Consider the following 13,524-nt stretch of genomic DNA (forward strand, 5'->3'; position numbering starts at 1 on the left):
AATTTGCTATAAATGTATGAGAGTATTTGGAATGTGAAGGCAGCACTGTGAAATTAATTTCTGATTTTTTTCTGTCTATTGTGTCTTGGATTTTTAGCATCGATGATATGTCTTGGTACAGAAACAGCTTCTTATGATCTCGCATGATTTCCTTGCCTGAACATGCACAACACTCAGGGACATGGATTTCAAATCACATCCATGTGATTTTTGTGAATGCTGTCTTACCTATACTTGTCATTCCTCTCATACGTTGGCAAGCACTGTTTTACTGCAGTAAACCCACTTCTTGAAGGCCCAAGTTATAAAGCTTGCCCACAGGAGGTCCTTCCTGAAGCAGCCAGTATGTTTCTGATCATTCTCTTACATTTTCCACACTCTCCACTGAGTAAAGAAATTGTTTCACTATCTCCTGAGTGTGAATATTGGGATTATTTTAGGACCAACTGTATCTAAATCTGTGGGATGCTTTTTCTGCTTGGCTTCCCTTAACTTTCTGTTCTGATTGAACTTTGCAAATGGTAAAGCATCACCAACTTTGCTGGGGCATTGGGTGCCTATAAGTATAATAAAGGTAGTTCTTGAGGGTCCTCATATTGCATTCCTCATACTTGCTGAAACATAACTGTTATGAAATACAGAGTATTTAAGAGCTCTAGGCAGTCAAACTTCTGTAAAAGGTGTTAGAAATCCATTTTAGATCCAACACTCCAAACTGAATGTAGTTCCACATTTGTAAATCATAGTTTCCTGTGAAATCAGCCTGATGGGTGACAAAATGAATTATTTATTTTCCACCTTTGTCGATCAAGCTGGGAAAAGTCAATGCTAAAAAAAGGAATTAGATGAAAAAGTTTTGTAAGATTTCAAATCATAAGACCTGCTAGGCCATCTGAGCTGTAAGTCATGCTGTGTGTGCACGTCAAAGACTCTATGTGTATGAGCAATGCCACTTACTATTATTTGGGACCTGGAGTTTTTTTGAAGTTAAATTTTACATATTGGATTTTGGGTACAGGCAACCATGAGGATACAGTCCCTGCTGGATGATGGAATTTCAATGAATGGCAACCTGACATCATAAAGTGTATATGTCACAAAATAACTGCATTATTTTTTCTGGTTCCACAGCTATTGTGTGAGCACCTTCACTGTGGAGGCACTGGTTCATTAATTAAGTTAATATGTATTCAGGACTATGTTGGTGGGGTTGTATAGTATGCACTTCTGTCCAAATCTCTCAGTACTTGTGTACAAAGCCCAGTGCACTTTGAATTTTGTCAATGTTTATGATAAATGTATTAGTTATTCAACCCTCTTTTTCCCTCTGCAGAGTTTAAAGTTCTTAGCAAGTCTCTATTTGCCTTATTGGCAATTCTAGGTTTAACTTGCCAACTGAAATATCAAAGAAACTGAGGAGGAGGCTGTTTTTAAATCCAGTTCAGGAATAACAAGAATAGGGCAAACAAGCGACAATTTACCCTTTGTGTTACTAAGTGTTAAAATTTTTAAAATATATTTCAGGTCACAGTTTCTTGTAATGCTGTGCAATTTAATTCAGTTATGGAACTGTAGTTGTGCGTAAAATAGCTGCCACTATAAACTGGAGAGGCAGCTCTGGTAACACATCCTTTGGAATATTACTGAGCAGGAAAAAAATTGTTCTGTAACTCGGCATTAATATGTCATTGTTTGCACAGGATAGGTGAATCCCTGAAAAAGATGTCGAAAAATTATGTGTGGACCTTGATTAGGCAGGTTATGATGTAACTGATGTCCACAACTTGCTGGCAGACTAACATACCTTATTGTTCTATCCTGTGAACATACATATAATTTAGCAGTCATTGATCAAAAGAGAAAAGAGACATAAAATCAGTGACATTGAAGGGTTTTTCTCCTGTACGAGACATTTGAAAAGAAATCTGTGCTATCTATCTCTGTCAGAGTCGTCCACACAAAAGACTGATTTAGACAACCCATAGCTGCTTCCAAAACAGCTCCAGTTTCTTTTGTTTATTGCAAGTTTTGCAATAGATTTGAATTACGTTTTTGTTTTCACAACAAAAGATGTAATGAAGACATCAATTTCAGGTAGTGTTATTTGTATTCATAGTGGAACTAAGATTCTCAGGGTTAGGTTGAGTTAGTCACAACTGTGTTTACACAGAAATCTGTTGTTCATGACTGATTTTTATGTTCAGAAATCAATCATAGCTATGAGAAGGACAGACAGCTTTTAAGTTACACCCATATGCCAAATGGGTGCACAAACTGCAAATTAAAGTCATAAAAATATGCCCTGGGCTACCATGCTTTGGTATCCTACAATGATAACGTCTCATTCCCCTTCCACTTTGCTTTCCAGAAGCTGGAATGTAATGATGTTGTGCCAGGGGAAGGAAGGTAGATAACGGCATGAGTCTCTGCTGGGGTAGTTTTATATGTGCACTAGTGTGCTGCTGTACTGTCACTGTTAGCTGGGATCAGATCAGGATGCTTTAATTATTTTCTGAAATAATAATATTCACATCTTTACTTTGCATGGGATTACAGAAATGCATGTACTGTTTTCTTGGCTTTAAAAAAGAAAGTTTTACTTCTGGAAACAAGGAAGAACACAGTGTCACCTCCAGTCTTTCAGTCTTGTAATTTGCAGCTGGTAGCATTGCTCTGAGCAGCATAGTGAATGTCTTTTCCTCCACAATTTATTATGGGAGAGGTTAGGAAATGAGAGGTGGGAGCTCTCTTTTTCACACTGTGGCTCATAGCACAGTGAATGGTCAATCATGTTTAGTCTCAACAATTGTCTTTAGTTGTCTCCATTGGGACCGCTCGCCTAACTGAGTAATCCAATAAGAATTGAAGAGAAGATGCAAGACCCTGTGAGACTTAGTGCCTCCTCTGGAGACTGTATTAAGGCAGAGGAAGGTGCATTCCCTGATCTGGAGAAGCCATGGATCTTCTGAGCCTCAGATGGCTTTTAAGGCTCTGTTTATGTGCAAAATCATGGACCACCTTTTATTTATTTTTTTGCTTTCCATTTGGCATAAAAGGGGGAAGTTGCTCTGATGGAAGTGCTGGTAGTGTGCTCTGCCTCTCCTGGGGTTTGGAGTCACTGAGATGATGTGGGTGAGGTAATGCAGCTGATGTTGCCCTCTCAGAGACCTCCTGAGGTCTCATGTTTCACATTTGGTAGCACTGGAGGGGCAAGTGTGGGTGCTCTTCAGGACAGTATATTCAGTTCCCCCTGTGCCTGAGGTCTGGGCAAGATGATATATGCTCTTCTTCCAGTCAGTCCTTTGATGTGTGAGTATAGGAGCCAGAATCTCTGAATTAATGATTGCACATGCTGTTTTCTGGAGTTTATGAAATTATGTATTACATATTTCTCGTAGGTTTTTTTTTTTCTGTCTGTGTTTTGTGGTTTGTTAGGGTTTGGTTTTGGGTTTTTTTTGAGAGAAGTGAGTAATCTACAACTTTGTACCCAGACACCAGTAGTGAGACTTTGCAATTATGCTGTACTTTAGCAGAAAATACATATGAATTCTTAACTGATTAATTATTGAAAGCACACCAGGAATGTTGCAAATTGTGGGCTACTTCTTCCAAGCATGCTCTGGCCAAATTAGCAATGATGTCCATTTGAGCTGTGTGGGACCACTGCCACATGTGGAGCTGGATGCTCACATACATGTTTTAAGTGTCTGCAGACCATATAATGTTTTTTCATAACCACTTTTGTCAATCCATTTCAGATTATTTTGTCTTTCCTTTTAATTTTAACTTTAGCCAAGTCATGCTGATTTTTTGCCAGAAAATTTGGCAAGCCAAGTGGAGATTTTAAGTCTGAGACCATTATTGTACATTATAGCCTGGTACCATCACGTTTGTGCTCCTTGGTTTGTTTTCTGACTTCTAAAGAAAATGGTGAAGGATTTTCATATAACATCTCATAACTATGTGTGGTACATTTGGGGTTGTTTTTCCTCAGAGTCAAAATAGAAGAGATTAGGTAGTTCTTTAGATTCATAGAATCATAGAATGGTTTGGGTTGGAAATGACTTGGAAGACCATTTAGTTCCACCCTTCTGCCATGGGAAGGAACAGTTTCCACTAGATCAGGTTGCTCAAAGCCCACAGCTTTGGTCTTTGGCCTTTTTGACTTGGTCATATGGCAAAAAACTACTCAAAGCAATGAGGAGTATTTTGAATTCACCAGGCAATAGCTAACTGTATCCAGCTGGACCTCCCTCCTCCTCTGCCCCAGCCTATGTGTCTTTCTGAGTCTCAGAGATTTTCCTAACAACATTTTTCTGAAAATGGTGTCAATGCATTCAGCAGCATTTATTTTCTGTGATAGCCTCTCGCAGTAAACTGAAGTCTAATAATAGTTTTCACATAAATTACCAAGAAACATGGTTGTAGTAAGTTGAGTGACACCTGAAACGTTAATTCTTGGGCATACTAGCAGCTCTGCGTATTTTGCAAATCAAATTAAATCACAAATCTGTTGCAAATTGGAAGGAATTCCAAGATCAACATTAAAATAATTAAGCGGCTGGGGAGATTGATTTGACATATGGAAAAGATTTAAGGAGAAAACTACACATTTAGCTGCATAACAATGATGAATGTGCATAAAGTAGGGATTATGATAACATTAATGCTAATCAATAATTATTTGGGAGGTTTCAATAGCAAAAGGGAAATGTAGGGGAAAGTACTGGCCTGCAGATACGTGGCCATACCTTTTGACATTAGTTTTTCAAGTCTGACCCATAGTCTTTACTCTCTAATGATCCTGTGGGATGACTGGAAAAATTCCCCTTGACATAATACATAGAGAACTGATTGCCACACTTAGCCCATTCAACTCTCATGTGTCTGATAGTTTTTTGTCCACCTTTCTGCCATTTTTCCCATGCAGCCATTAATGTTTTCCAACTGGCTACATCAGTGGGATTTATTTTACATTTGCTTTGCCCATAGCAATCAAAACTGTGTCTTTCCTAAGCTCTCCTGTTTGGCCCTATTCTTCTAGCTATCTGTGACTTATAAACGACCTACACATCTGCTTGGAGTTCAGCTAATGCCACTAGTGATGTCCATGCTTAAGAATAATACCTTTTGGTTTGGTATTTTGCTCCTTTTTTCATATAGTGTGTAGCCAAAGTTTGGGCTTGCCTCCTTTTCATTCATTAATGCTTTGTTCACAATATAACTCCTTAGGGTGCTTATGAGAAAACAGAGGGGTGTCTTTGCAGTGCAAATGCATTCATCTTTATCCCCTAAGAGCAGATTCCTCCACTTTGGGAACCAGCAGTCTGGTATCTGGAAGGACTTTAAAATTCCAGTTATAAGGACATGCAACTTCATTGGAATTACAGCTCATACCATTTGTAATTCAGATGCCCAGATTATCAAATTCAGATGCCCAGATTATCAAGACTTCAGCTTTTAGCCACGTTGTTATCCTCTGTTTCTTGCAAGCTACATTTATTTTTGAGGGGAAATACAGTCCCTGTCATATGGGGTTTTTATTAACATAGTACTCTGACACACTTTGGAAAAATGATTCCTCTTGGCATCTAGAAACTCAAGTTCATAAAAGTGCATCTGCCTCTGGGCTTCTGTTCAGATTTCATTGGTTTATTTTTGACTTATAAATCCATCAATTGTTTGGGACATAAACAGTCTGAGAAATCTCGTACTTTTTTCTATACTGTGCAGTAGCAGTGAAGGTTAATGGCAGGGAGATTTGAGAAAAAGTTTTGTTGAGTTTCTTGTGAGAATGCTGAAGGTAAAATCCATCTTTATTCCCTAGAGCACATACCAATTCACATGTTCAGGAAAAGTTAATTTCTGGGTTCTGATGTGAGGTGGAAAATGATTTTGTACCAGTTGGTACAAAATGGTCCTACCCATTGGTAGGATTTCAGCTACCTGTGAAGTGAAGTGTGGGTATTTTCCAATATCATGTATTGCTAGCTTTTTTTTTTTTTTTCCAACTCAACATTTCAGATCCCAAAAATGAGTTTTGAAAACTGAAAAGGAATACCTTTATGTATTTAAAATTATAAATCTAGCTTACATGTGAGGCGTGTATGCTGTGTTTTAGCACCAACACTAATCTCTTCTAAGAGTAATGTGGTTATCTGAGTTTCCATGGAAAAAAGCTAGGGTAAGACTGAAGTAATCCAGAGTTGAATGAAGTCATCCATCTTCTGTTTAAAGCTGCATGCTTGTCCTAAGTTAAAATATAAAATTTGCCTGCTTTTTCAGACACACACGTGTATCCACAAGTCATCTTGAAGGCAATAAGAACTCATAGTGCTTAGTACTTCGATAAATGAGACCACATTTTAATAAGTGACTAAATATGGCCTCAACTTCATTCAGCACTATGTATGCCCTTTACCCCTCACTGCTGCAAGGAAGTTAAAAAAGTGGAATGTTACCTCAGAGGAGTCATAGGCTTATAGTGTCCCAACTTGGGTACATGAAAATGCTGCAATGTGAGAAATAACAATAAAAAAGCTAATTTCTTCCTGTTTATTTCCCTTGACTTATTTTTTATTAATTCAGCAACATTCAAGTTTTCCTCAAGTTCTGCAGCTTATAGAGGAGCTGAGTTCATTGACAGCGCTTAAATAAAAGCAGAATAATTGCTCAGTATGGTGCAAGGGACAGAGCAATAAACAAGCATACTGACAGGGGCTGGTTGTAACATCACTGTACTGGCATACCACAGCTTGACTAAGGAAATGTTTTAGTCAGCAAACCACTGGAGAATATATGATGTGGGCAAATGAACCATCTGTCTCCCCATCTCCAATTTTGGTTACACCCCCACCCCAGTTATGTTAGAAGTAATGTGTACATGCATTATCACACAGAGCAATGCAAACTCCTCAGAGGCGATGGTGTCCAGCTATACTGCCAGGGTTGCTGTTAGTCATAAGCACTGTAGAAGTCAGCTTGTGTGCATGGAGCCTTTTTAACTCAAAGCCTATTTGATTCTGGTTTCTATTACTTGGCCCAGTTTCCATTCTGCTTTATAGTATGTCAGCCTACACAAAGCTCTCAATCTTCTTTGAGGATAAATTCTCTCCAATATCCACTTCCTAGCGGTACGATAATTCACAAAGCTAATAAAGGAATGATCGCTCAGACTGAGCTTGTTGCTATGCAACCACATTACTAAGATAACAACACAAGTAATTTTTATATATCTGCTGTATCTTATACAACTGAACTCAATTATGCTTTATTTGGATTGAATCAGGTTATCCTTGGCAACTTAGTTTGGAGTCTGTTTCAACTTGGAATGAGAACTTTTTTTTTCCTAGAGGATAATTTTTAGGTCCCATCTTCTCCTTGGTTACTGACCCAGTTCATGACAACTGTTCATCTGGCTATGCAATTATAGCAGGATGGATTTCTCAGCTGATCAAAATCCAACGCATTTTTAAAGGGTCCTTGGTAGAACATGATTTGAGTTGTTAAACAGAAAGTGTATTCCCTTGACAAAGATGTGAATGCATGATTTTCAGTACTAAATACATAATTCTTTTACATAAATAATTTTTTTACCAAATATTTATTCATATTTATTATTTACATATTTATTTGATATATGTGTGTGTGTGTGTATGTGCTTATCTATGTGTCTATCAATGCACTATATAACATGGATTCCCTATTGGCCTTGGGAGAAAAGGTTGGTAAATAGTATTATATCAAAAGCAGTCTCAATTTTGCATTTCTACAATTTCTGTATTCAGTTTAAAATTTATCTTTCTGCAGAAGCATACATCAGAATTGATTATTTTCTTCTACAAGGAATAATTTATTTTGCATTCTTCCTGCAGTGAGGAATTTTTCAATATATTAAAGGACTTCTAGAACAGAACTGAGAATATACTCAGCTTACAACTAACTCAGAAAAAAGTGAAACCTTTTCTTTTAAATGTAAAAAAATTGAAATTACAATATTTCCAAGCATTGATGTTTCTTAATATTTATATCACAGCATCAGGACAGACATCCAGTGTACCTCATTTTTCTCAGTGTTCTGAAGCACTCTACAGCTTTTCAATCACTCAGCATCCCTTGTCAGCTTCTACAGTGCAGTTATGTGCTGTGTCAGTACAATATGATTGGAACGTAGAAGTGTAGGAGTATAGCAAAATTAACACAGTATATTGTAAAAAATAGAAAATCTGACAAATCATGCAGCACTAAATGAATTATTAATTCCTGAGGTAATTACATTGACCCTTTATGTTAGAATTTTGCTGACATTGATGCAGAAGGTGGCATTTAGTTTGCAGTTAAGACACTCTAATGTACATCTCTTTTGTCTAAACTTACATTCTAATCAACAGAGGTCAAGAATTCAGCTGGACCCAACTCACTTATCTATTTACAGATTGGAGGCAATCATCATGATAGGATTAGCAGATCCAACCCAAGACCTTGATTCATTGCAGCGGGACATCTCTTCACAGCTGGACGTCCCCTGGCCTGTCCTCCTGTGGATGATCACAGGCTGTGACAGATAGACTGTACAGATCAGGAAACACAGTAGGCAGCCTTGAGGACAGTTTGTTTGAAGTCATAAGGATCTTTCTGGCTCAGGAGATGGGAATCTGCTGCTGTCTCACTGAGCAAGCCAGAAGTGAGGGAAGTTGGATGGCTCACATCTATCAAGTCTGAGCCAGCTGGTGATTGCCTCATGCTGGGAGAGTGTTGCCTGCTCTCAGAGGGACTCCAGCCAAGGTCAGTGAGAGACTGGAGCTACTGCATGAAGCAAGACAGTTTTTAAAAAAAGGAACAGTGGGGTTATTTAAGGTTATGTGATCATACTGTATTGAAGTCAGTGGTTTTCTACACATTCACAGTAAGTTGTCTATAGCCATGATACCATTTAGCTGGGGTTTCAGGGTAGTGGATACTACTGGCAGTATATGAGCATCATGTCTGTCTTTTGGCATTCTACTGTCAAAAAAACATTTCTAATCTAAGACAACACAGTTTTTAGAGAAGAAAGAGAGTGAGAAAGCTAACTTCCAACACTGTTAAGGGGAGACATAATATTTTTTAATATTTTCCAGGGCTTCAGAAGCCTTTTCTTTTAATATTACAGTTGCAATTTTTTCTTTGAATGAATATGGAAGATTCCTGTTTTGATAGATAGGAATATCTGAATTATTTCAGTTCAGAGAATCTATGGGCATGGGAACCTTTAATTTTTACAGTTTGATTCCAAATGCATGCCAAATGGCACATCTTATAATCACTGACTCCTGAACAAGTTAGAAGTGTCCTTTGTTTTTCATGAAATGCCTATGAGAGGTTAATCTGCTTTATAATAATGGAAGACGATTTCCTTAACTCCTGTTTTATACTGTCAGTCATTGCAACTAAGTATGTCATCTTCTGTGACAGTTTATCTCTGCAATTGTTCTCTATCAATATTTGCTACCTTTTGTCAGTCTTTTGGACTGATGATTATCAACTTAGAAAACCTTGTACTCACCCAGTGTCTGCGTGCCTATGTGTAGTCCCAAAGAACGGTTTATGTTTTTAGTTTTGCATGTTAACTTCTGGTTCACACTGAAATCTGCTGATGATTCTGCAGCCAGGTTGTGGTTGGTCATGCATGATTGCATAGTGTGCAGGTTAAATTCTCACTTCCTCTGCCCTTCTGATTTTGTCTAAAACTAGTTTCAGTTCCTGTATTTGCTCTGTCAGTGTTTGCCAGCTCGTGTAAATGGATAAAGTCAACAGAGTCTTTGGCAAGGCCTCTTCACAGCACTCAAAAAGAGCGGCTCAACAAGAAGGCACAAACACTGAGATAATATGTTGGCCATCCTTAGGGTTGTGATCTGCTAATGCCCCAAGGAAGACCAGTGAAATCATCATCAGTAACTTGAAAAAATCACATTGATACAAAGGGGAGCATTGCTGTCTGTGTTGTGCTGCTGTACAATATAATCCTAAGGGGTTTGGTTGAAATTTCCCTTTTAGTGAAATTGCATTTTGTGAGGTAATGTTTCTGTGTCTATTAAAGATACTTGATATTTTCCTGGTATTATCAATACACAAAACTCACAAAACTGTTCTGTCTTGTTTTTTTTTAAGAAAACGCTGGTGGGTTTGTGGCATCTTCAAGATTGATCTAGAAAACTGAAAATCAAAATTATTTCAGGAACGGTATTCCATTCACCTTCTTGAAACCATGCCCTTTACTCTTCATGTAGTCAGTTGTGCAAAAATTGACATACCCCCATCTCATCAAATAACAAAAAAACCTTTGAATATATCAATGTTTGTATCAAGGACCAAGAGCTCTCTCAACAAGCTTAGCAATAAAATAGGAAGCTGCTCCAACTAAATGGTTCACAGGAGTTTTTGTGGGAGTATTTTTTCATCCTGACAAGCTTCCAAATAATCTCAAAAAGACAGTATTTGCTTATTTCTGTTGTTATATGCTGCAGTCTTTTCACATCCTCCAAAATATTTTATTTGGAGAAATGGTGCAAGGAATTGTATCTATTTCATATTTTCAAAGTAAAAGTTGTTCCAGAGAAAACACATGCCATAAGCTAGCTTGATTAGCCTGTAACTCCCACTGCTCAAAATAAAAAGTCACTGCTGTCTTCTGTAGCTGTTCTTTAAAATTGTCACAAGAAAGCATTTAGAATTAAATATCTAAATGTTTTATCCTTTTGTTTTTTTCAATTCAGGTTTTGCTTTAGGAATAAACATTTAAAAAAAATCAATGTCCTTATTTATTTAGATTTTATTTCTTCATTATACTCACTTGTTTGAGTGTGTCTCCTTTCCAATTTACTTTGAATGGGGCACAGAATTTAATCATGCATAGTTATTTTCTAATGCAAAATAATATTAGAGTGGTATACTGCTTAATCACGCAATAAAAGATGAATTTATACTATCCCAAATATCTGTCTTGACAGATATTTGAACTAATTTGTAAATACTTTGTAAGTTAATGTCCAAGTCACATGGAAATGGAGATTTGGACTGGACTGACAAAGATAAGTAGCTCTGAGTCTCACAGACCAATCACCAGGAAAAATATATTGTCAGCAAGAGTAATTACAGCAGGTAATTGTGTCATTTATCCTGTTACAGACGCATAAATGTGATGAGTTTGGAACACACCAGCTGTCACACTGTGTTAACTTTGATGTTTAGGATTTGGAAACCTGTAGTAGAGTCTTTTAATGACAGTGCATTTAAAGAAACAAAACTAAAGGTTTCACACTGCTCAAAGCAGGGATAAATGGCAGTGTTACTCAAGATAAGATTGATTTCTAGAAAGGTGAGCACTCATCAAGAGTATCTGTTCTAATTTGTTCAAGTGTTTTTGAAATTTTGGAGTGTGCAAATATTTGGAAAGAAAAGTTTGTTACCTTGTTCCTAACCCTTCAGAAGGTGAAATTGGGTGCACTTTAATTCTGTCTGCATCATTTTAATGCCTGAGAAGTAAATAAAGTTGTTGGTGGTGGTAGTCTGAACAGATATTACAGTCTGCTTTGAATACGCCGTGTTTACCTTAATTCACCTTCCATAGGATGGGCTTCATCTTAGATTTAAGTACTCCAGAGTTGTTCACAGCATCTCTGCTTAAATTGTAACTTTTCCAAAGGGCAGACTCTTGAAGGAAGTAGGGTTACAGAGGTGAAGTCATTCTGGGATGATAGTAATAGTAGCAAAATGGAATATCTGGTCAAAGTTTACTTTTGTCTTAACTTGATCGATTCTAAATTAATATTTTGACTTCTTGAGACCTGAAAAATACTGTAGATTTCATATCTGTGGTTTTGCATGTTAGAACAATTCATGGTGTCCTTAAAAAAGGCAGCAAATTTGATGGCAGAATTTTTCAGATATATGCAGTTTGCTAAGATGTGCTTATGCAAGTATTTATTTATCAATATAAAATACACGTAAGTATCTTATAGGTATTCCAACCTTAATGATTTTATGATGCATGTAAGTACAGAACTAATTATTTGTAAGCTTGATAGACAATAGCAATTGAACTGTGGCAACAAAAACATGTGGTCTGGAAAATCTACCCATGAAACAAGCTAGCCAGTGTCAAGTTTCATACCATTACAGTGGTGGGGGAAGGAAGGTGAGAGCACATTTCATTGCATCTCCTTTACAGTGCCGTGCAGCTTTTTGTTAGAATCAGTTCAGGCAGCTCTGCAGGTTATCTTCTGGCATCAAGGGCTCTATCTGAACTGCAGCAGGCAGGAGCACTTCATGGCTCTCAAGGCCGGGTGTGTGGGTTAGCTCCTCCCTGATCCTGCACAGTGCTGAGCACTGGCTGTGCCATTCTCCCCAGGTGCTTTTGTGGCCAGGGGAGGCAGCTGGCATGCACTGTTCATGAAGGATACATCTGCTGTGCTGTTTTGGTGTGCCTCTGTAAACCACCAGGGAGGATGTATGCTAGGGAAAATTGGCTGTATCACTGGAGATGGCATCAAGGCTGACCGAAGGGAAAAGCAGCAATATTGCCTTACCTTACCATCACTGAAGTATAACTTTGTCCCTGTTTTTGAGTAGAGAACTCTCTTTAACATCAGGTGAGCAACACTGAAAGAAGGCCTTCTCTCCCTTGGGAGCTCAAGCATCTTGTCTTATCAAAAATAGTGCTGTCTTTATAGACAGTGAGTGATCTGAGTGTCTGTGTCACAGCACTGCCAGGGAAATGAGAGGAACTACTTAACGGATTAAGAATTCTCTGTTGCATGAGAAGAAAGAAAAAAAGCCCATTTGTTTCCCAACATTTATGGTTAGGTAAGTTTCTCCAGGTTCCTGCAGACAAGAGCAGGATCAAAGCAGCAGCAGCATTTCATCCACCACTGTGGTGCCTTGCCAGACAAGTGCTGACTTAGGTTATAATGCTGTGATGTTATAACTGATTTTCCAGGAGCCCCTGAAATGTGTTGACAAACCCTGGCCACAGTGCTATTCCAAAAAGAATAGAAGCAGCACCAGCTGTTTCTAGAGAGTTTTGAGAACATTACTGTTCTCTGGCAGTTTTGATTGCTGAGACATCTTCCTTCTATCACTTTTGCATATCCACCTTCTGTTAACTTTGTGCTGAGAAAGTGTTCAGAGGTGTTTTTATTGAGCCTTCTGGTCATGTGAGTAATCTCAAAGTTGGTACTAATGAAATATGAGAACAGGCAGCAAGTTGCCAGCCTCAACAGCAGTCAGGTTACTTTACAGCTTTTATTTGTGTAGCAGAAATATGTGTGGGAGGGAGGCCAAATATCCAGCGGGTATCTCTTGCTAGTGGCAGACTTGTAATAACATGGAGCCTTTTAGTAAGGAAGCTGTAAATAAAAGGGTTGGAATTAGAAGAATTAAAATATACATTTTTCAGTTGGCTGAGGAAATAGTACTTGCAGCTCTAGTCTGACTGTTCTACTAGCAATAAAGTAGGGAGCACCACTGGAGATGCAGAATTTACTG

At 38.0% G+C, this 13,524-nt stretch overlaps 1 protein-coding gene across 2 annotated transcripts in view; it reads left to right on the plus strand.

The window, feature by feature from the left end:
* The window catches only part of NELL2 (neural EGFL like 2), a 134,412-nt gene that overhangs the window by 74,864 nt on the left and 46,024 nt on the right, over nt 1-13,524 (plus strand). The window lies entirely within an intron of this gene.

This window comes from Molothrus aeneus, chromosome 5, assembly GCF_037042795.1.
Source record: "Molothrus aeneus isolate 106 chromosome 5, BPBGC_Maene_1.0, whole genome shotgun sequence".
In the NCBI taxonomy this organism is placed as follows: Eukaryota; Metazoa; Chordata; class Aves; order Passeriformes; family Icteridae; genus Molothrus; species Molothrus aeneus.